Source organism: Cavia porcellus, unplaced genomic scaffold, assembly GCF_034190915.1.
Source record: "Cavia porcellus strain 051 isolate PalLab524CR breed Dunkin Hartley unplaced genomic scaffold, mCavPor4.1 scaffold_20, whole genome shotgun sequence".
NCBI classification, from domain to species: Eukaryota; Metazoa; Chordata; class Mammalia; order Rodentia; family Caviidae; genus Cavia; species Cavia porcellus.
Window position 1 is genome coordinate 44,368,075 of NW_026947503.1, and position 24,200 is coordinate 44,392,274.

Here is a 24,200-nt window from a genome sequence, read left to right on the forward strand (position 1 = left end):
TTTAATCTTTTTTGTTCCATTAATGTTGTTTGATTTTTGAATGTTAAACTGACATTATATTCCTAGAATAAACTCTGCTATGTCATAACACATTATCTTTGTCTAGTTTTCTGTATCGTTCCATCCCTAGTGGCTTGTGCTTTTAAATTTTATTTTTGAAGTCTCTGTCAACCATATATCACAGAGACATTGTACTCCTACAAATTACTAATGCTAGAGTGAGATGAAATTTCAGTGTTTTTTTTATTTGTATTTCTTAAATGACCAATGATTCTGAACATTTTTCATAGATTTATTTTTCATTTGTATTTCTTTTATCTGAGAAGTACTTATTCAGCTACTAATCTCTATTAGTTCATCAAAAAGAATAGTATGTGCTTTATTTTTTATTATATTTTCATTCCCATGTCTTGTATTCTGAGCAAGTACTTTGAAGATAATAATATATAATTGATTAATCATTGTTAATTTCCTATTATTTTATTTTGAAATTCTACATCATTTTCATTCTTGTTTTGCTTTAAAGTAAAAAATAAATTACTATTGCTTTATTATTTTTATGTTATATGTATAACTTTATACCACAGTCTACCCAGTTTTGTTGTATTCCTATGAAAAGCCAGTTTTTCAAAATTGTCTAATAATTCATTTTTCCCCAGTGCTTTATGGTATCATCTTTATTATTTATGATGTTCTCAAGTGTATGAGTAAGCCTCTATAATATTCATGTTGTCTCACAGGCCTATGTATAGTCCTTAACGACAAACCATATACATTTATGCTATTTTATTACATATAACATTCTTTCATCATAATTGATCATATAAATATGCACTTCCTTCTATGAATTTTGGTTTTCTTGTACAAATTATTTACTTCTTCCTGGACTTCTCTTCTTTCATGTAAATTTTATGTTGTTTATTAAGATAAAAAATAAATCTTCATTTTATTAGAATCATACTGCAATTACAGACTAAACTGAAAGATAAAACATATTCAAATAATATTTAATCATCCCATTCAAGAATATAGAATTCATGTAACTTCTATATAATTTTTTTTGCACTCAAAACTTTCTGATAAGAGCTTTTACTGTTTTTAATCAAATTAAATTTTTAGATACATTAATGGCATTTTTTGCTATTGCAAATGGTATTTTTTTTGTGGTTTTGTCTCAGTTATTATTGGTACCATTAAATTTTTACTATTATATAAGCTTTATAATTTATGTACACATAAATATTGCTGGACTCTTTTACAAATAACGCTGTAACAATCTTATTTGTTTAACAGAATAGTAAGCATGTTATCTGAAAATACTGATAATTTATTTAGTATCTTTATTTTTCCCAATTTCATCATTTTTTCCAATAAATTTGTTTTAAACTTTTAAGTGTTCCTTGGTTATGCCTTTACTTGCTTGGTATTGGTTTTAAAGTATTAGACTCTGTTACTTATGAGTAGTTTGCAATTATCATTTCCTTTATTACTTAATAAGTGTTATATAAAGGTATGTCTGTATTTTTGTGTATGTCCATTTGCTTATTTATTAAATTTGCTTTAATTTCAGTTGTATGTATTTACACTAAGCAAAAGACATCAGTTGGCAATTGTTTTTAATTTATTGTTAGAGGTGGACTGCGGGGGGAGAAAAAAAGCCACCACCAAGAAGTAAGCCCTCCTTGTGAACCACTGCTGTGCCCAGGCCACCACCAGAGTAGAGACAGCCAGACTCAAGCCTTTCCCTGTGAGTCAGCATCATCCATTGGCTATGGGGGCTATAAACAAGCCCTATCAAGAAGCAAGCCTCTACTGCAAACCAGTGTCATACACAGAGACAGCCAGACCCTTCCAGTGCATGGGCTGGCAAACAAAAAGTACCATTCCCCTATCTTACACCCCTATTTCCATAAGCAACTCACTGATCCAGAGAAACACGGGCTGTAATGATATAGCTATTTAGGCGGAATGCAATTTGATGTTTGTGGTGTTAGGGTATTTCACTGACCTTGCATATTTAGAGCCAGTGGTTTGAACATCTGTTTCGAGGATAGTGGTATGCAGCGTGGCATCTAGAAGGGATCCCCTCCCGAGAGTGGTTTGTTGATTCCCTATTGTCTCATTTTGAAGTCCAGTATCACCTTGATTGTTTTTTGGGTTGGGTTTTATCCTCTTCTGTTTTGATTTCGTTATATCCGATGTCATGAGCAGTTATTTCAAAGATAGCAATGTATATTATGGTGGCCATTTTGGATTTACTATTGTCCTTTTTTGAAGTTCTTTATTACATTGATTGTTTTATTTTTATTGTTTCTATTTTGTTCTGTTTGATTTTACTATGTCTAAAGGTATCTGCAGCTATTATGAAGACAACAAAAGTCATTATGGTAACTATTATTGATTTCATAATGTTTTGAAGTCCTGTATCACTTACTTTGCTTTGATTGGTTTTATTCTGTTTTATTTTCCTTGGCTTCATCCTTTTTAAATTAAAAATAAATAAATAAATAAATAAATAAGTAGTTGTTAGAAAACATGGATGTCAGAAAGCATGGATGACTAATGTCTAAAAATTTCATCAGGTGTAAATAGAAAAGGGGATGGATCATATTGATTTTTCATCATTTTTATTTTCCCAGATCTAATCTTTCTCTCTGCTACTGTGTGGCTTGCTGGGCTCAACTCTATCCCCTTAGTCACTCAGACTCCCTGGACCTTAGATTCTACTTAGGTTTCTTATCTCAAGGTACTGACAAAAGATTTATGTATAGGTGAGTTATGGGGAGAAGTATTTATTCCCCTGATTATTCCTATCTAGCTACAAATGTATCCTGTTTATATTCTTACATGGCCACAGTACCTGAATAGTGTATCTTTGACATTCTTCATTCTCAGAAGTTAAATAAATAATTTTCTTAATGACATTTTGGGGTTAGTGTAGTCATTCTTTTACACTATTGCTGCTTTCTCACCATTATTTGTTGATTTCCTGAATTTTCCCTTTGTGCCTGTAAAATGTCTCATTAAGCTTTTTCTCCCCACTTTCATCTTTTTAAGTGTTTCCTCTCCAAATCTTTACTGATTCATACTCAATCAGGAAATATCAAATAAAACCATGACAGTACAACTGAGAATCATCAAATGGTTCATTAGAAACATCTTCATGAGGAAAAGATGACAAACTTCATCCCAAGATGCATTTGCTTAAGCTTTGGACTCCTCTATGTAAGCCTCAAGCTCTACACCCACTCTTCATGACTATGAGCCATGACTGCATGCAGACTTTAATGCACCACCCAGCAGCAGGTGCTTCAGCTAATACAGTAAATACAGACCTCTAAGAGTACCAACTTGTCAAGATTCTTTCACTCTACCAGTGCTACCAGTTTTTGTGCAGCTAATCTCCTTATTTGAGTTTCTTTCTCTTACATATTTGGAATTTGCCTAGCTATATTATTAAAACAATGGAAAATGATGCAGGAGGACTATGAGGAAAAAAAGGCATTAATATGAAAGTCAAATGCTTCAAATAATCTTGCTAATTTATTTTTTAATTTCCTTTTTTCCTCAAAAGGAAAGCTGGATATTCAGATTTCTTAAAAGAATTTTTTGTTCAAGAGGGATGTGAAGATTCAAAATTCTCAGATTTATCTCCGTTCACCTCGATTTTGTCCAAAATTCTATATCATATTATTTTCCAAACTACACTCTCACTGTGAAGTACAAATGTGTTTGGTTTCTAGCACAACTCTGAAATGGGTGAACTTAGACTTTACAGCTAACCTTTATCTACACTATCTCTACAACTAAAAGGAGAAGGGCACCCCTAGCCTTATCGCAGGCCTTCTGACTGTTTATCTATTCCTTGAATTGTGAGTTTAAATCCTTAGGTTCCTTTTAGCAAATTCCTTTTTGTAGGCTCTTTAGTAGAGCTGAAGCTGCCTCACTATCTCATTCTATGTAATAAACATTATCAGCAGGCGAGGGTCTTACCCACTCAGTCTTCCTTTGTCTGGCCCTCCACCTGCATTTTACTTGTGTCATCATCAGAGACAATTATACTAACTGTCATTGGTCTCCTAAAGATTGTAGACATTATTAAAAAATATAAGCAACTCTATCCCAGAAGCCTGTCTGTTACAGAATGGAGGATGATAGTATTCCTGATATCAATACTTCTATTAGTCAGTGAGTGCCATTGCAGGAAATACATGGCATATTTTAAATAAAAATTTACAGTATAGGCAAGGTTAGATTTCAGCAGGAGATGCTGAAGCAAACAAGCACCAAAGAGATGAAAATCTTTCTAGATTTGTAAGGCTAAGAAGAGAAACTGAAAGTACTAAAAGTTGGCAAAACTGAAGAAACATAATCCACAATGATTACAGCTTTAGAGAAATAGTTTCTGACCACGTCAAAACAATAAAATAAATCAAGGTGAAATGAATGCTCCAATCTCTTTCTCCTCCAGATGTCTGACGTGCTACCAGTTTTTCCCAATGGAAAGAAAAAACAAGAATCCAGAGGTAGGAAAAACTGGATTGTTCATTTAGTCAGCTCTAGGGAAATAGAGGGCATAAAATGGATCTGAGTGGAGTTGAGCAATTCCTATTTTTCAACATATTTAATAAGAGTTGTAGTTTTTGTCACTGCTGTATGTGAAAATTTCAAGTCTTACAGCTAATGAGATACATCTGAAAAAGTGAAATACTCTGAAAAGTGAGACTTCTCAGCTGTGGATATTCCAAGTATGGATGTTTTCCATTCCATGAATGGCATCTCAAGCCACTTAGAAAATGGCCTTTGACATCGCCCAGTATCCTGTACTTGCTGATTCTACCAGGAGGTCAATCTCTTTCAATCTAATCTTAAGCCTCGGGTTGGTTGAATTCTCAGAGTTTGACCAACCATATTGTTTCCCTGAGATATCTCATTTACGCAACTTGTTAGATGATGCTATTTGCTCTCACTGTCCTACCTGTCACCACTGATGGTATGAGATACCTCTTATGTGCCTTTTACCATTTATTGAGCTCAGCTTTACAACCTCTCAAACTTAGCTTTGTTTTTTCCTCAATATGTGATTTCATGATTCTCATTGGTATTTCATACTTTCACAAAAGTCCTCCTCTCTCACTATTCCACATCAATGAATATTTGTTTTTACAGTTTTATATATTTTCTGTCATTTTGAGGGAAAGTATACTATTCAAATATTCTTCAACATACCTCCAATTTGAGATATAAAATTGTAAATGCTGTTAATATTCTAATAACTTTGCTATAAAAATAACTTTACTATAAAAACCTTGATTAGGAGTTGGAAAGACCTATGGAAGGTAAAATTCATAGCCAGTTCATTTTTTTTTTCAATTTTTTTCACTTGGTCATGTACTAAATAAATGTATAAACTTAAGAAGGAATGCATCGATTTAGAGAATAAAAATTGATTTATGACTATATTTATTTGTTTAACAGATTTTTTTAGTAAATAATTTCATGAAGACCCATGATCATTGGATTGAAGAAAGTAATTGCTTTATCCAAAAAGAAATCCAGAGTGAAATAAGCTTCTGTTAATATGCACATAAAGGAAAAATTAAACAAACCTTAGGTTTAAGGTAAAATGCTCCCCAATACAACTTGATAAAATGTTCCAGTACACGTGATTACTTGCCTCAGATCTGTCACATTGATCGTCAATATTTGAAGAAAAATGTTTCTCATATTATACCACTAACCCTAAAACATATACACTAAAAGCTCAGCCAGAGATGTGGAGGTGGGTAACAGTAACGGGTAAATCACAGGATATTATATCAGTATGGGTTTATGGAATAAACAAATTACCATTGTCATAATTAATATCTTATGATGGAAATCCAAAGCTGAATTCCTGTGCCCTGGCATCACACAACATACCAATGCATAATATTCTTCCAGTAAATATTTTCCCTTGCATTGCTTTAATTCTAATTGTTTATCAAGGCCCATCTCCACTGTCTTTCATCATGAGTTCCTAACAAATGAGACCTCAAAGCAAATTTGGCCTTCTACTATGATGGCCACCTTCCTTTTGCTTCAGTCTTTGGGCGTGTCAACATTATGTACTTCCCTCCATTCTTGTCCTTTCAGCAACCTGACATGATTACCTCTCCTCAGCAGCTTTTGAAGGGCGTCCAGACAGTGTGCACAGGAAGTAAACCTGTGTGTGAAAAAAATCAGTGAATAAGCACTTGTCTGTCTGATATCACCATTCACATCTGTAGTAATATCTCAGATTTGGATTCTCTTGGACATCAGGTTATTTTTTCAAAAGCTATTCTCATGAAATTTAAATTTCAATACAATACATGGATTATGACTTTCCAGAATCTTCCACTTAATCAGTTATAAATTTGATGCTCTTTCCTTCATATTTTGAAAATGGGAAAACTGTCCTTTGGCATATTACTTTACCTTTTCTAATTGATATCAAGTAAGTTGTATCATCTCTGCAACAGTAATTTATTTTTCACTCCATATTTCTACCTGCGACTATATAACACTCAAAATTCTATTAAATAATGCCTAGTTTTACTCTGATATTTCTATGAAGCTTTTTTCTATTAGATTACAAACTTTAATATTTGTAGTATCTTATTTAAGACTATCTCTTCTATTTATATGCTAAGTGCTTTCAAATATAATACAAGTTGATTAAATTGTACTTCTAAAAATATAGAGAGATCTTTGAGTCTTGCTAAATGGAACACAGAATAGCTTCTCAGAAAACAGTAATATATTTATTTTTAATAAAAATTATTTCTGGAAACATTAGATCTACAGTTAACACAGTGAACAATCTGACTCAATAGTTAGTACCCTCATGATCCCTTCTCTGCCTTCCTCTCCATCTTCCCCAACCTCCATAAGTTTCTTCTTGTCACAAGGCAGCTAACCTAAAGTGTTCATATGACTGAAGTTTCTGCTTTGGGGATCATAAAGTTGTCATCCCAATAATTTAAGAACTTCTTGGAAGCTATTTGGCTATAAGCTATAGCTTGATAATTACAGTCATGTAAGGCAGCTAAATGTTGAGAGTACCTTGAAAGTTGGTCTCAAACCTATTATTTCATTTCCTTCCAGTCATATACATTAGGATGGTCCAGAGACCTTATTTACATTTTCTTTATGTATTGCCCTTTAACTATACAGGTACTTTATCTCTTATATTTCTTTTGCCATTGATATTAACAGACATTAATCTGAAAAAGAGCAAGCTTATGTAATGTTCCATTGTAATAATAGTTGGAAAATAATCTCCTTTTTATCCCAGTTCATTCTGAATATATATATATATATATATATATATATATATATATATATATGTCTGGATATCCACCCGAAGTCTCATACAATTATGGAGGGCAAACTTTTCAGAGGTGACTGAATCTAGAGTTTGTGATTGGTTCATTTTCTAGTGCTGGGATTGGGAGTGTGAGTGCTATAACCACCCTAGAGCGGGTGACCAGCATACAATATAAGTAAGGAAAAGAGGCTTGCTCCTCCTGTCTGCTCTTACTGTTTTTGTTGCCGTACACCACTGAGTAGTTGCTCCTCTGCTACCATGCTATCCTGACTTGGAGCCAGCCAACTGTGGACTAAAACCTCTACAAACTGTGAATTAAATAAACATTTCTTTCCTGAACTTTGAGTGTTGGGTATTTTGTCTCAGCAATGAGAGAAAAGTAACTGATACCTCAGTCTCCTCCAAACTGAAATTATTTAAAATAAAAGGAACAGATTTCCAGTGAGAACAAACATGAAGAGCCATGGCTTTAAGTCTTTAAGTGACATCAAAACTGAAACCCCTTTTTCTCTCTAGGGCCAATGCCACAGGAGGATCTGAGGGTCAGTGTTTTGATGTAAGAGATCTAGGAGAAGCAATTGTGCATTCAGAAAAAAATGTTTTGTTTTTTTTTTTCTCCAGAAGTTGCCTTCTTAGACCCAGCCTCATCTGTGGAAAGCATCATTTCCATATATAGAGAGCATACACCATGCCTAGGAAATGCTCACCTATTGTCTCAAAATTCAAGCTTCTGACTGCCCATCCAAAATATTATAACCATGTTGTTTGTGATTCTAATTAGTTTTCCAAGCATATGACAAACTAAATTGAATAAATCAAACTGACCTTTAAATTTCTAGAATTATAGCCTATTTAAATGTCCATAATGCTGCAATAATAACCCAAGTTAATAACGATTTCACTCTCCTCCTTGAGAGGCTCTCTGGGTGATACACAACGTTATTAATTTTGGCATGATTACAAATTATTCCCATAGTTCAGTTTTAATACAGTATTGATGTTGTTATTAATATGGATTTGTCAGTAAAGATACAAAACTGAGTTAGTTCCAGCTAATGTCAGCTTTAAGGTTAAAATATAAAAAAATAAGAAAACTAGTTTATATTGAGGAAGGCAAAAAAAAAGCACTATAAGACTACAGTTTCATTTTAAGGGTAGTAGGCTTGTTATGAGAAAGAAGTCAAAATGATAAAATGGCAAAAATAAATAAAAAGGCAATATATGTCAGCATATTATCAACCTAAATTTGTATTATATATAATACACTCATATATTTCATTTTTATGCTTTTAAAAATTTCTAAAGATATGTATTAGGATATATGATAATTCCATGAAGATTGTCACAAAGTAAATTTAAAAGGTTAATCATCACAGTTATATAAAAAGAGTTACTTGTGCATGGACTTTTATTTTGTGAAGTATGTGGGATAATATGAAAACCAGACTAATTGTGAACATGTAACTTGAGAAAGAAAAATTCCCATAAATAAAATCCATTATGAAAAGGAAGTCTAGCATAGTGCTAGAAAGTTCTAACTGGACTTAGCTGTGAACAGGAATTTAACTTAATAGTGGTTTTGCTTATATTGATAATTTCTAAGCATTTTTGTGTGAGATATTTCATCTCAACTGCTTCGTTCAAAATATCTTTTACAAAGTTGGCCAAAAAGTACATGAAATAATGAATGATAAGTATTTAATAGTGCAGGCTCATAGTAAATGCTCAAAGCATGAAACTCCAGGTAAGAGGGCTACCATTATATTAAAAAATAGACTCAATTTCATCACGATACGTTCAAACTCAGAGAAGGAAAGTGATTTCCATAAGGACTCGCAGTTATTAAAAAGAATGTGATGGGATTAAAACCATGTAATTTCTAATTATTCAATCAGTTAAGGAGCGGTCCCATCTGCTTTGATGTTTTTCTCAGGTATGATCGCAGATAAAATATGTATAGAGTTTTATTTGTCCACATAAAAATTAAGTTTCTAAAATTTCTACTTTCAATAACTCAAATAAATCCTCACCAAACGGAAATGGGGTATTTTGGAAAAAATAATTTCTGCCTAAAGATATCAGATAGCTGTAAAGAAGTGAAAAATCTGTGGGCAAAATATGTAAGTACAAATAATTCAGCAATTTCTAACCCACCATTTTTACTTTCTTTTCCCTAGAAGGCTCTGCCAATGAAAAGAGAGGCGGTTGGGAAGATGCCCTATGTTATTATTTTCATGGCTATATCACATACGACAATGTTTTATAATTTTATATTTTCCACGTAATAACTTTTATAAAAGGTTTTCCACCTAGATAGGGTAACACACACACTGGTTATCCCAGCATGGTAGGAGCCAGAGGCAGAAGGATCACAAGTTCAAGTCCAGACTAGGCAACTTAGTGACTTAGCAAGATCTTACCTCATTTTTTTTTCTTTTTAAAGAGCTAGGGATGTAGCACCATGCAAAGGCTCCAAGTTCAATTTCCAATAGTGAAAAGATAAAACAATTTCCCATTAATGTACATCTAACTTTGCTTCTGACAAATAAAACCATTTTTTTTTTTTAACCAAGGATCGAGCTCATAGCCTTGCACGTGCCATACAGGAGCTTGTGCCACTGAGCTAAATCCCCAACCCTAACTTTCCTTCTGAACTCCCTCCCCTAATGCTCACTGATCCAGGAATATTATTATTTTCTTTGTCTAAAATGCTGAATAGTGCAAAAAATTGTCTTTTTTTTTTTGAACTCCAAAGTCATTTCCTCCATAAAATCAGTACAGCATCCTAGTGAAAAGAGTCTCAATTCACTTGCTACTCACTTCCTTTGAGCTTCCCAGAGCCACAAACATAGTATTTTTTTGTATACTTATTTGAATGTAAGCCTGATTGTTCACAAGCATTTCAGGTGTTTTAGAGAAGAAGCTCTGATTTTCTCACATTTTTATTCCCTTGTAATTAAAGTTCTGTGTGGCCAAAAGCTTGTGTGATTGCAGAGAGGAATTCTTTAATGTGAAAATACAAAGTTATAGGGCTTTAGAAGCCTCTCATGAAAGATAGGACCCCTAAAATTTAATTTCAATAAAGCTACAGCAAGCCAATTTTTTTTTCTTTTGAGGTAGGGTCTCACTACTATAGCCCATGCTGGCCTCAAATTCCTGGCAATCCTCCTGCTTCAGCTTTTCAAGTGCTGATATTATAGGCTTGTGCCACCACAGTGTGAAACCCAATTGAGAACAAACATAAGGCACAATGTGTTTGATTTGCGACAGTAAATTGTCATTAAATTGATAATATTCATTGATATTTAAAGATTTTTTTCTGCTACTTTTATGTATTTTTTTCTATTTTATGCCTAGACCTTAAAATAATGTAGAGCAAAGGAAGTGATAATAAAAGCTCCTACATTTTATATTCTGGCCTCTCTCATCACTCTTTTTTCATTTTTTTCTTTTTTTAATATATAATTTCAGAAAATATACAATAAATCACTAGCTGATAAACTACATATTGTCCTCTTAGAAATAGCTGTTCAAGTTACAAACTAAAACATACAAAGTGTACATACAAACAGTGAGACTGCAAACATTTCTGTTCAATAACCCAACAGAAACTTAGCAATATGATTATCAATTCTACAAACTTAAACATATATGAATTTATATCCTTTAGAGCACTTTCTTTTCCTCTCTTTTTTACAATAGCAATTACCCTTTTGGAGCTACATTACTCCTATATTTCTTAGTACTTCTAGCTCTAGAAACATGATGTGATATTTATAAATATGATTCTCATTTATTTCACTATTGAAGATAGTCTCAGGTTGTCTCCATTTACCTATGAAGGCCTCAAGATCATCCTTTTTATAGCTGATTAATATTCCACTGTATAAAAATACATCATCTTTTTCATCCACTCTGCAGTTGATGGGCATCTTGGTTGTTTCTAAGATTTGGCTATCATAAATTGTGCTGCTATAAACTTAGGGGCACATATATCACTGTGATATGACTTTTTAAGCTTTTATGGGAAAATACCCAGGAGGGAAATAGCTGAATTAAATGTACTTCCAATCCTAGTCTTCTGAGAAATCTCCATACTGATTTCCATAGTGATTGTACCAGTCTACACTCTCACCAACAGTGGAGCAGTGTTCCTTTTCCCCTGCAGCCTCGCCAACATTTGTTAGCAGTTGATTCCTTGATAGCAGGTATTCTTTCCAGAGTGAGATGAAATCTCAATGTTTTAATTTACATTTCTCGAATGACCAGAGATGGTGAACATTTCTTCATGTATTTATTTTCCATTTGTATATCTTTATCTGAGAACTGTATGTTCATCTCAGATGCCCATTTTTAGAGAGGGTATTTGAATGGGGGGGCTCGATGTTTTTCAATTCTTTATATGTTCTGGATATAAGTCCTTTGTCTGAGGCATTGCTGCCTATAATTCTTTCCCATTCCGTGGGTTTTCTTTTCACTCTGTTGGTGATTACATTTCAAGTGTGGAAAATTTTCAATAATAGGAAATCCCATTTGTTGATTCTTTGAAGTGTTTCCCATGCAGTTTGTGTTTTGTTCATGAATTCTATGCCTACCCTTATGTCTCCAAGAATTCTATATCTACTTTATTTTCCAGTAGATTTAGTTTCTGTTTTAATATTTAGATATTTGAACCATTTAAACTTATGTTTTGTGCATGGTGATAGGCATGGATCTAGTTTCCGTCTTCAGCATGTGGAGAGTCAATTTTTCCAACAACATTTATTAAAGAGGCTATCCTTCTTCCAGTGAACATGTTTAGCCTCTTTGTCAAATATCAGATGGCTGAGAGTAAAAGGTTGTTATATAATGTCCATATATTTATGCAGTTATTGAAATTTCTTTTGCCATTAATTTCCAATTTCAGTGCACCTATGGTCAGATATTATGCATGGGAGAATTTAATACCTTTACAGTTACTTAAGAGTTTTATGTTTTAGGAGTTAATGTATGGTCTATTTTGGAGAATGTGCTATGTGTAGCTGGAAAGAATGTGTATTCTGATGCGGTTGAGTGGAACACTCTGTAAACATCTAGTAAGTCCAATTGCTCGCAGGTATGATTCAGTTCTATTATTTCCTTGCTGACTTTTTGTCCAGTTGATCTATCTCTTTTTAACAATGGGCTGTTAAGGTCCCCTGTTATAATTGTGTTCTTGTGCATTTGGTTTTTCATGTCCATTAGTATCTCTGTTATATAGTTGGGTGCTCCTGTATTTATATATATATATATATATATATATATATATATATATATATATCTGCTAGTTCTTCCTCTTGAATTTTTTCACTAAACAAGTATGTAGTGACCTTCTTTATCCTTTTAATCATTTTAGGTTTGAAGTTCACATTGTCTGCAAATAGAATAGCTACCCCTGCTTTTTTCTGGGTTTCTGTTGCATGAAATACTGTTTTCGATCCTTTGACTTTTAATCTATGAGATTCCTTTTGGGTCAGATGTATTTCTTGTATCTAAAATATTGTGGGGTCATGTTTCTATATCCACTCTGTCAACCTATTTATTTTGATAGGTGAATGGAGGTCATTTACATTTATGGATATCACTGATATCCACTGGCTCGACTTTGCCATGTTGTGTTCCAGTTGTTTGCTTTCTGCTTTTCCCCTTGTTTAATTGCTTGTCCTACCTTGTGATTTCTTTCTGCTGTTGTTCTGGAGATTGTGGTCATTTTTATCTCTATCTAGTATGTGTTTCATACTAGATAAGGTTGGTTTGATGGATGTGAATTTCTTCAGTTGTTCTTTGTCATGGAGGTATCTTGTTTCTCCATTAAATCTGAATGAAAATTATGCTGGTTTGAAAGTTGTTTTCTTTCAGGGCTTGAAATACTTCACTCCAATCTCATCTTGACTTGAAGGTTTGTGCTGAAAAGTCTGTTGTGATTCTAATGGGCTTTCCTTGATTGGTGAGTTGCGTCTTTTCTCTAGCAGCTTTTAGTATTCTGTTTTTATGCTGTATGAATGAGATCTTAAAATTGTTATATGTCTACGTGTAGATTTGTGTTGGTTGTGACTGTTTGACATTCTATATGCCTCACTTATCTGCATATCTGATTTTTTCCCCATGTTTGGGAACATTTCTGCTATTAATTCTTTGAATATTTTGGTTATGTCATTTGCATTGACTCCTTCATCTTCACTGATGCCTATTAATCTTATATTGTTACTCTTGGCATAATCTTGAAGCTTCTGGGTTGTCATTTCATGCTGCTTTATTATTTTTAAAAGTTCTATCCTTTCATGATCACTAATTGCAATCCTATCCTCAAGGTCTGAAATCCTATGCTCAGCTTTATTTAAATGGTTTTGCCAGTTTTTAATAGAATTTTTTGTTCCTTGGATGTCTCTTGGAGTCTAAATTTCATGAGTTCTGCTTGTTTTCTATATTGTTCATTCAAATTTTCAAGGTTGATTCAATTTTACTATGATCCTGTACTTTTTTCTCTATTTCTTCTTTAGCTGTACTAAGCAACTCCTTTACTAAGGTTGTTATTTCTATCTTTACATGGAAGACTACTTCTAATTTGATTTCCTCTATAGCCTCATGGAGTTTTTGTTTTGTTTTGTTTTTTGTTTTTCACTTGCTATCTTTTCAGAGGTTTCCTGTGTGTTACTTTTGAAGTCCTCAATTTCAAAGTCTCCTGAGTACTTGCTGCTGGTGGACTAGATGTTTGAGATTGCATTTTGCTATTTCACTTTGCCATTTTCCCCTTTCGAGTTAATATTTGGTCCTTCAATCCCATTAGTGTCAACTGTTGATAGTGTGTATCTTGGGGTCCTTATGTAAGGTTGATGTTTGTCCAGTTGTTGGGTCCTACAATGAATAGATGGGCCAGTCCCCTGACTTCCCACACAGGGCCTGTTGGGTGAGTTCTACATTCTTCCTGGGCTGGCAAGCCTTGTATTGATGTAAATCAACTTTTAGTTCCTCTATTACTTTATCTTCAGGTTATTCATGGTCACCAAATTTCCCTATTTATAGTGTTATTGTTGGCTGAAGCCCTACTGTGTCCCTATTGTGTCTTATGTGTCTCATAAGCCCTTTTGATTTTCTTCAAGTTGGGGGAGTCATTATTGGCACATTCCTCACCCTGCCTGATGTTTTCTGTGTGCAGGAAGGAGTTTCCCACACTCTTGTCAGACTTACCAAGGTCTTACAGTTAGTTAGAGGGAGCTTTACTATTGGCCCTATTTACCCACTGTACACTTCTATTTTAGGGGCATACTCATGACATTGACTAGAGCATGCTGAGATCTTCTGTTTGGGTGAGGCTGTTACTGAATTTCCCTTCAAGCTAGCATACTTAATCTGCTGTAGCCCAAGGTTCTGCGAGAAAGGGTTAGAGCTTAAGATCAGCAGCAGTATTAGGCCCAGGAGGTAGGGAGTGTCCCTGAGGGGCCAGCAGATGTCCTGGGTCCAGGTGTCTTCTGGGCATGGACCAAGGTCCCAGGGGGATGTGGAGTTCCTCAGTGCCAGCTGGAGTCGTGCAAGGAGCATGCGGCCGTGAAGCTAAGGTCCAAGGGCAGCATGTGTTCCTCAGGGCTGGTGTCACTGGCACAGGAAGGGTGCATCAGCACAAGCCAATGTCCCAGGGCTGTGTGGCATTCCTCAGCACTGGCTGGAGTCACACAAGACATGCTTGACTGTGCAGGCCCAGATCTGAAGGCAGCAGGCATTCCCCAGAACCAGGGCTAGTGGTGTGGGAAGGGCATGGCACTTTTCTTTTTTAAAGATGATTAATTCTTAGGTAAGTGTCCAAATAGTGTAAGACCTAAGATAGATGAACCTTTAAAAAATCTAGCAGGGTATAAGAAATATAGTATTTTGTTCCACTTTTAATTGTTGTGACCTTTCAGAGCCCCTCCTTGCATGGCTGATAAGAAATTCTACTTTAGCCTCAATAGAATATCCAAATGATGGAAGCTCAGCACTCATACACTTAGAACCTCATTACCACTATAGGACTCCTTTCCCACATTTTTAAGGCAGTGTCATATTCACCAAGTAACTTACTCTACATTCTTTGAAGAGCCTCAATATGTGAGTATGAAAGTTTCCATGCCTTCATGAGGTATGTACTTCACTGTCTAAGCATTCAGATCAAATTTTAGTGAGAAAGGCAAATTTATGTAATCAACACAATAGGGGAACATTTCCTCATGTAAGAAGTGAATTACTTAATAGAGATTAAAACCTATACCCCATTCATGAAAATTTCAAGAGGTATCATTGGAGAAGCAGAAAACTAGAGGCCAAAATTTACAGTCTGTCTTAGTTACTTTATGCTCATTGCTGAGACAAAATACCTGAAGCCCAAAGTTGGGAAAGGAAAGGTTTATTTCTTACAGTTTTTGAAGGTTTCAGTCCACACTCAGTTGGCTCCAAGGCAGGCGGGCATGGCTGGGCCGCAGTTCATGGCAGCCGCAAACAGAAAACAGGAACTGGCAAAGAGCAAGACACACCTTCTTTCTGCTATTACATCACATCCTGGCTCCACCCCTATGTGGGTGGAGCACTGACACCATCAATCCAAGCACTAGACAATGAACCAATCACAAATACACAATGCAAACTCATGAGGCCTGGGGGACACAGACATAAACCATGAAACAGTCTAAAGCAAAAATTTTATCTTGCAGTTAGTAAGACTTCACTAAAGAAAGTTGACCAGCAAAGTGCTACAATTGATATAGGATTTAGGAAGATGTATTGGAAAGCAGTGTGCTGATTGATGATAAAAAGAATGGACCAAAGAAAGAATGTGAGGTCCCTGCCAATATAGGGTCTGAAGAAGAAAAGAGCAGGTTCCAGTTTCCAGATCCCTGCTCCATAAAAACAAGAGGTGGTTTCATGCAGTGTTCAAAGACATGCTAGACTAAAACTGGGTAGTACTACTATATGGATGCAACCAAGCTGCTGGGAGAGCCAATCAGTTACCCTGCTAAAGTGACTGATGTCAAGAGTCCCATTCATACACTACAAGTTTTATAGCAGTGCAGAATTCTGGGCTCATAAAAGTGACTTATTACAGCTCAAACTGGGTTCCAAATTGTCTGATATTCAGCTCCTGTCTTAGGCAATGTACAGAATTCTTAGCAAGTCTAGAAATAAGGTAGAGAAAAGAACCCCAATAGGATGGACTTGGCCAACAGAAGAAGGCCATATAGATTGACAAAACTGAGCGTCATTAAGGAAACTGAGCATCCTCAAGCATTTAAAGGTGTAAATGTTATATTTCTGAAAATGTAAGTAGTATCAGAGAGAGGAGATTATGAGACTTTAAAATAGCAAACATTGGAGCTGTGTTATTTGTACAGGTCACGGAGTCATGGGTTTAGAAATTAAGAGTGTATTCTAGAGTTTTGTGATGGTTAAACTAAGGTTAATAGAGGACCACATTTATAATTCTATTTTATGCAACATTTAAGAAAGAATATCTTACATATACCTATCTACCAAATTTACCTGACATCACTACTAATTCCTTCTAAATCGTTTCTATTTTTTTAAAAAAATCTTTGTGTTGGAAAAAGATAATAAACTAAAGCATGATAAAAATGTTGCCAGCTAGGGGACACTAGAGATGGCTGAGGGACATTGTAGGAGAGAGAGATCACTCAGACACACTCACTCCTGTTTTTGGATGGTATCTTGGTTACTTTAGTCTCATTCCTGGGACAAAATACCTGGAACTCAAAGTCAAGGAAGAAAAAATTTATTTAGCTCGCAGTTTGTGGAGGTTTCAGTCTGTAACTAGCTAGTTCCAAGGCAGGGTGGCTTGGCACAGGAGCATCACTCCAAGGTGGCAGAAAATGGCAGAAGCAGCAAGGAGGCAGCAAGAAGCAGCAAGCAGCAAGCAAGGAGGGGGAGTGTGACAGCAGCCTCTTTCTCTCCTTTATATTCTATGCAGGCTACTCACTGCAGGGTGGGTGTAGCACAAACATTCATAATCCCTGCACTGGACCATAAATCTGTCATAAACTCTAATAGCCTGTCTCCATGAGTTTTGGGGTGACATCTAGACACAAACCATGACAGATGGAGACTGACTCAAAAAATAATTGTTATGGTGTTAAAATTAATTTTTAGTATTGGGTATATCAATGAAGACATCTAATAGAATAATGTACTCTTGATGGCTTAAATGATTGCAGTTTCAAATTGTTACTTGGCAGAAAGTCTGGTGTTGGATATCAGTTCTCTGGACATCAAAATTTTAAACCAGAAATGCTACTAGTCCTTTGACTTTTTCTTTCATGTTCTCAAGATGGATACAGCAGCTTCAGGCATCATTTTCTCTCGAGACTTCATGCAAAGTTCAACATTGGGCAAGTATGTCACTGTATGTCTTTCCCTTAACAGGGAGGAAAAATCTTTCACAGGAATCCCCTCTAGCTGAATCTTCTTCACATCTCTTTTACTAAGAACTGTCTGACCTGACTACCCATAAATGCTCCAGAGAGATCCAAAAATACTCATCCCATGTGTGAACAAAACTAAGGCATTAAGTAGCAGTAGACAAAAGAATGACCTATGAGAGAGTGAACAACAGCAACCTGTACAATAGCATTTACTTTATGATTAGTCTTTGCATTTAAGTGTGTTGACCAGTGCTTCAATTTAGAATTATAAAGGTAAAGCTCTCTGATTGGCCAGAATTAGAAATAGTTTGGACCAGTAAAGGCTGCCTATATTCGTATGTCTATAACACTCATTTGCTTTGCTTAGTGTTTACAAATAGAGACAGGTCTGGTTTTTTTTAAAGATATAATTTGCTTCTTCTCTCCACTTTTCTAAGACTCACTGTCTCTCTGGTACTCTCAGCTCTTCCTGCTGTTAGATCAGCTAGCTCATATTTTGTGTGGTGATTTTGTACTGAGCCCCATCACCCACAGCAGGCAGAGAATCATCTCCTTGTCCAAATAGGAAGTACAGTCTTCATGGAAGCTTGTCATGTGAACAAGAAGTAGAAGTCAAGTAGCTCTATTGTTCAGGAGACAATATCAGGGTTTTTTTCCTCTATGTGGACTACAGAAACCTCTGGCTAGAGATATCCAAGGTATACTTTAAGTCACTAAAACCTTCAAAAATTTATTATTATTATCATCACTATCATCATTATTATTGCATAAAATACACAGGGAAATTGATGTGAACACTTCTCTTCTCTTCTCTGTTCCTCAAATCCCTTTGCCCTCTAGAACTGAGAATGATTTCTTTAGGTAATACTTAAATTTCACTATAATTTTCTAAATATGTTCAAAGTACAACTTAGTAATTTGGAACATAATAGTAAGTGTGAAAAACCTGCACTGCATCCTTCTTTCTCCATTTAATACAAATAATTAAAAGTCAAATGGGCTTTATTTAGTGAATACAATGTAGTTTTTTTTTCTTTCTTATATTTTAAGGGCCAAAACTAATGATTAAGTCTCACCAATCACAGCTCATTTGTTCAACTGAATCTACTATGATTCAATTAATTTAAAGCAGATGTAATGTGAATTCTACCAGTGGCATTCACTGGCTTGCTTAGAACCTTTACATATTGCTCATTCTTCTGTTCTGATTTTCATAATGTGAACTGGGCATTGAGTATTCAGGAAAGCCCAAAGATATTAAAGAGGACTGTCCTATGTAGAAATTCAAATAGCATTAATGGTGCCTTGATCCAAAGTCGCAACTCTGAAAACTCAGTTGCTTTCACAGTGGATAAATCAATGTAAACTCCCTATTCAAAGGGTTCAAAACCTGTATGAACCCTCCTAAAATCCAACCACATTAAATCACTGTGCAAAACCTTCACTGGCGCTCCATTCCAAAAAGATTTAGTAATTCTGTGGTCCAACCCAGTAAATGAACTTTGCTGTTTTTTCTTATAATTAAATCAAATATCACATATAGATGAAATGAATCAGTTAAAGGAATTATAAATGCAACTTACCCAATGGTAGCCCAATGACTAGAGGAAAGTTTGCATTCTTGACACACTGATTGACATACCTTTATGGTTCTCATTAATACATTGTGTTACATATTTGTTTTCCCTTTTACTGACTTGTTTGAAATTACACAATCATAATCTGAAGGGTTACATTCAAGTTGCTTAAAGTAGGGTGCTTGCTCTGTCTTTTCCTTATGTATCAGACAGGGAAGATGTCCCTTCCTATCGAAAGGGTTTTAGGAGTGAGGTGCAGATTTGAGGAAGTTACGAGCAATCCTTTCAATACCAGTAGATAGAAAGCAGAAAAAATTCAAGTTGCTCAAAGTCAATAACTCTCTCACTGACTGCTATCTCCATCTTTTTATTTCTACTGAATAAATAAAAGGGCTTATATTAAAAAATAGCTGCATATAATAAGTTAGAAATATACTCCAATAATTTTGTTAAACTTACTTTACACTCCTGAATATTTTAATGTAATGCTCCATCATGTATTTTTTTCTTTCTCTCAAATAAACTTGTTTCTTTATAAATCATAATTTCTATCCCCATTAATAAAAATAAAATCCTGTAGATGCAATCTTGTTTTCTTTATACATTTGGGACTAAATTTAACTAATTAACATTTTAATAACATTCCACCATTTGTTCCTGCAGAATTAAAGGACATTCTCAAGATAAATTGATACACTTCAAACCGTCTGGAATTCAAGCAGCTTTGATTTTAAGTAAGTACTGTTTTCCTATATGCTTGTGGACATTTTAGAGTGATTAACATATAGGCCATAAGGTAAACTATAGAAAGAATGGAATTTATGTATTTTTATTATACTTCACACAATCAAAAGATTTTGTATTCCTTTCCTAAATGAGATGAGCATCCTGGCAGAGCAGCACTCCAGGTAACACTGGGAAATCTCATTGATTCAGAATGATTGAAGGGAACTCTTTGTATAGAAAAACATTGGGATAAGAAGGTTGTAGAGAACAAACACTTTTATTACCTTTAATGTAAAAACTGTAGCTCAAAGTTTCAACACTTGCTGACAGAGACACTACAGAACTTATCCAGTGAGAAGCATTTGTTCTGCATAAAGGGCACACTCAGGACAACAGTTTAGGTAGACAACTGATTCCTGGCAGTGAGAATAGAAGACAGTCTGACTGACATTAGAATAGAGATAGCAATGTTTGGCTACGATGCTTGGCTGTTCCAACCTGCAGTGCAAATAAATAAGCCACACAACTGCATCTTAAGTCAGCTTAGAAGTTCAACAAGAAGTCTCAAGCCAACTTAGGCCACTACAATTATTACAGGATGAACAGAGTGGCTAAAATGATCTTTGGAAGCTGTGATCATAGAAGGAAGATAAGGAAGGCCGTTGATACAGGGATTTAATTGAGGGCTAGCACATCTGAGTGATATGGTGACCCACAACACTCAAAGTCTTAGATCTCCCCATTGGCCTGGTGCCCTATCAATACCATAGTATTCTAACTCCCCAGTAGTTTCATGGCCAGCCACAAACTGATTCTAGGTAAATCTGGGCTAGGGAATATGCCCCTCACCTCTGTTCCTCCTTCACAATCATTTTGTTATAATACTTTCATAAGATTACTTCTGGCACAAATGTCTCCAGAATATATTAAACTTTTTTTTTCTTCCATAGCTTCTTAATTGTTTTTTTTTTTTTCTTTTGTAAAGCTAGAAATTGCACCTTTGGCCTTGTGAGTCCTGGTCAGGTGTTATACCACTGAGCTAAATTCCAAGCTTTCCTATTTCATATTTTATTTTGAGTCAGGATCTGGGTAAGTTTCCCAAGCTAGTATGAGTTTGTGATCCTTCTGACTCAAGTCTCCTGGATAGCTGATATTTCAGGAATGCACAAGGATAGATAATATCTTACTTTTCTAACCTTCCATTTCTCCTTTTGACCTCTTTGCTTTTATTATTTCATTTATATTGTCTTCATTAACAAGACACATATTTGTAAATGTAATACTAATACATTCATGTATTTATATTATCTTTCAAGTGTCTTACTATTTCTGCCTTTATTTTATCTTCATAATAAATTTGACAACTATCATTTCTAATATTTTGCAAAAGAAATGATGATGTTCAACATCATAAGAAGTTTATTCAGAATTGTAAGGATATTTCATGATTCTATTTCATTGAACATAGATTAAATTGGTTTTAAATGTGGAGAATTTAAGACAGGAAGAAAGTTTGGTAGTGAAACTGCAAATGAAAATTTGCAGTTCTTATGAAACATTTTCTAAGTATTTCTATGAGTTTGTGGAATGTTGCCCCTAGTTAAACAATATTTTGGTATAATAAAAGTGTGGATTTGCTGAAATTTTTGGTTATAAAACCAAAACTCTGGAAGTACACATTTGCTTACAATTTCTGAGCATTCCTTCCTTTCTTACATGTACCCATCTTTCTAGAAACTAAAATCATGAAGTATCCTGCAACCATCAAGCTAGATTGGAAGTTAGAAAGACTCTCTTGTCAGTCAAATTATTTAAAAATTTATCGGTGAATTTTCTCACAATTAAAAGAGAGAAACAACAACTGCTGAATAGGACAGAGAAGAAACAGTAGATGAATTATACACAAAGAGCTCAGAATTCTCCCAAGCATGGAGTACTTTATATATGCCAACCATTATATCTCTTTTGAGTTAGGAACTACTGAGCCTCAGTATCATTGTATGGACTATAGTGTGGGCCACACAATCTCTCGCACAGATAACAAACTCTAACATTTACATAAATAATATAAAGCGAATAAACATGACTACATTCCATTAAAACTTTATTCACCAAAAACAACATCAACAACAAAAAAGCCCAGGCATCAGGCCAAATAAAGCTTGCAGGCAGTAGTTTTCCAACTGTACCTTGGCTCCATGGCATAAAGGAATTTGAGATGAAAACAGAAATGCACAGCAAGGGAAACACAACCAGTACAAACCCAAAACTACTCTAGCAACTCCTTCGTTCTTGAGATGACTAGCAAGTTATATAATTATTTGAAACCTGCTACTTTCTACTTGAAGCCAATTTCTAAAACATGCTCCAGGTTAATCTAAGCGAGACATTGCTTCCCTGCCATCAAATTCACAAGGATCAAAGAAAAGCAGTCATGAGCCAAGAGACAACAGAGGCTGTGAAGTAAGCAATTTTCCTTTAGAGCCATCTGTGTACCTCTCAGAAGCGGTAGGGTAATTTGAACAGTTCACTTGTTTTGGAATCTGATTGACAAAGTGTAATAACCCCTACTCTGCCTTACCATTCCCAAGTTTAGCACAGTTGAGAAAATACTCGATATTCTACCTCCCAGGAATTATTAGGTACCACTTTCTGTTTGTTACTTCTAAAATCTTTTGATTACTTTTATCACAGGTGGGTACTCCTTCTCTGTTATATGATTATTTTTTATTTATCTAAAATATACTATCTTTTACTTATCTACTTATCTAAAATAAACTATCTTTGCTTATATGTTAATGTGCATGTTTTAATTACACTATCTCTACAAGCATCACTTCCTCATTTTGATCTGGAATAAGCTGAGGATATAGATGGTAACTTTGTCTTATCTTCTCTTCCTTCCTAAATTAGGATTGAAGATAAACTCTCAGATTCATGAAACATTGCATTTTATTTAAAGGAAGATAGTGGTTTACATCCAGTGGTTATTTTCTACTGACTATGTTGGAGCTTGGTCTGATGGAGCTCATCTTCTTGAATGCTAATTGTTCTGCTAATTGTTCCTCACTTTAAGTAGAGGTTTGGCAATTGCCTCAGCAGTGCCTGCTGCTGAAACTGCAGACTTGGTTCACAAATGGATATCAAGCAAGATGGAGAAGAGCATGTGGGGAAATGTTTACTTCATCTCCCTATATCTCACACTTTATATAGTTACATAAAATCCTCCCACAAAAGTTGATTTTAGTCACCTTTGATGAGACAAATGTAGTAAGCATCCAATGGTAAAGATAAGGATCAACTTTCCTTGTAGTTCCCAGGAGCATCTGGAGATGCAAATGCAGGATTTAATTAAGTTCATGCTATGGTTCATATCTAAAATGTTCCCCTAAAGTCTCATGTGCTCATTGGGGGTGGGAGCTTTTGGAAGGTCATTGGATCATGGGGGCACTGTAATTATCAGTGGTTTAATCCATAGATGAGTTCATTACTGAATGTGCTATTCGAAGGTAAGACCCTAAGTGGAAGCAGTATGACGTTGGGCACATGACACAGAAGAGTGAAGTCTTGTCTGCAGCTCCTTCCTCTTTTCTGCCTCCTGCTGTCCTGAATGGAGCAGTTTTCCTCTACCATATCCTTCTACTATGCCATATCTGTTTTGGATTAGTTAACACTACAAAGACTAAACCCTCTGAATTCACAACTGAAAATAAACCTCTCCTTTTTAACGTTGTGGATGTTGTGGATTTTGTCCCAGAAATGGGAAATTGACTAATACACATGGTGATTGACTTAGACAGAGATCTTTGTCTAAAATCCACAGAGAACACATGGTTTAATTTCTAGCCTTTCAAGTTTTTACTAAACAGCATATTGACTCTCCTTGTCTGACTAGTCTGTTAATTATATCTTCCCCCACCAAAGCCTTGTTGAATAAACTGAATGAAGAAAATAGTTTTCACCAAAATTTTACTAACTTGTAATTTATGATGGAAATATTCAATCTAATGTCTTTGGTTAGTAGCTCTCCAACTTAATAGCCTTAAGAAATTTTAATAGTAAATATCTAGTCCATTTAGTTTATCTATATTTTAGAACTCTTTAAGTCTTTTCAACATTTTTTCC

The 24,200-nt window shown here is 34.9% G+C and overlaps 2 long non-coding RNA genes across 2 annotated transcripts in view; one reads left to right on the plus strand and one right to left on the minus strand.

Annotated features, from left to right (window-relative positions):
- The window catches only part of LOC134471791 (uncharacterized), a 119,731-nt gene extending 103,882 nt beyond the window's left edge, over nucleotides 1-15,849 (minus strand). The window contains exons 1-2 of the long non-coding RNA XR_010041448.1: nucleotides 15,758-15,849; nucleotides 6,153-6,205 (exon numbers count right to left, since the gene is read on the minus strand). This is a non-coding gene — a long non-coding RNA (uncharacterized LOC134471791). The remainder of the gene's footprint in view (nucleotides 1-6,152; nucleotides 6,206-15,757) is intronic.
- Nucleotides 1-20,228, plus strand: part of LOC134471792 (uncharacterized) — a 73,762-nt gene extending 53,534 nt beyond the window's left edge. The window contains exons 2-3 of the long non-coding RNA XR_010041449.1: nucleotides 17,679-17,743; nucleotides 20,013-20,228. This is a non-coding gene — a long non-coding RNA (uncharacterized LOC134471792). The remainder of the gene's footprint in view (nucleotides 1-17,678; nucleotides 17,744-20,012) is intronic.
- The last annotated feature ends 3,972 nt before the right edge of the window (nucleotides 20,229-24,200 follow it).